Source organism: Lethenteron reissneri, chromosome 71 (assembly GCF_015708825.2).
Source record: "Lethenteron reissneri isolate LAM-NWPU_2019-01 chromosome 71, ASM1570882v1, whole genome shotgun sequence".
Classification (NCBI taxonomy): domain Eukaryota; kingdom Metazoa; phylum Chordata; class Hyperoartia; order Petromyzontiformes; family Petromyzontidae; genus Lethenteron; species Lethenteron reissneri.
In genome coordinates this window covers 3404395-3405109 of record NC_083849.1, presented here as the reverse complement: position 1 = coordinate 3405109, position 715 = coordinate 3404395, and positions in this window count along the sequence as shown.

Genomic DNA, 715 nt, shown 5'->3' with positions numbered 1-715 from the left:
ACCCACCCACGCACCCCCCCCCACCCACCTGCCACGCACGCCCACAGCAGTACCCCAACGAGGAAGTGCTCCATGGCTGCGGTCCGTGCAGCAGCAGCAGCTGCAGCAGGAGCAGCAGCAGCGGCGCTGCCTCGCCCCTAGGTGGCGCGAGCGCTGCGGGGACTTCTTTCTCGCCGTACACTCGGTGGTGGTGGGGGGGGTGGGGGGGTGGTGATGGGGTGGTGGGGGGGTGGTGGGTGGTGGTGGTGTGGGGTGGTGGGGGGGGGGTGGTGGTGGGAGGTGGTGGTGGTGGGGGGGTGGTGGGAGGGTGGTGGGGGGGGGTGGTGGTGTGGGGTGGTGGTGTGGGGGGTAGTGGTGGGGGGTGGTGGTGGGGGGTGGTCGCTAATTGGAGGCACGGGGCGCCGGGGGTGGGGGGGAGAGACGCGAATAGGAGTTGTTTAATCTATGATTGTGGTGTAGTGTATAGTGTAGTGTAGAGTATAGTAGTGTAGTGTATACTGTAGTGTGTGTAGTGTATAGTGTAGTGTGTAGTGTAGTGTGTGTAGTGTATAGTGTAGTGTGTGTAGTGTATAGTGTAGTGTATAGTGTAGTGTATAGTGTAGAGTATAGTAGTGTATACTGTAGTGTGTGTAGTGTATAGTGTAGTGTGTAGTGTAGTGTATACTTTAGTGTAGTGTATATTAGTGGAGTGTTTACTGTAGTATATAGTAGTGCA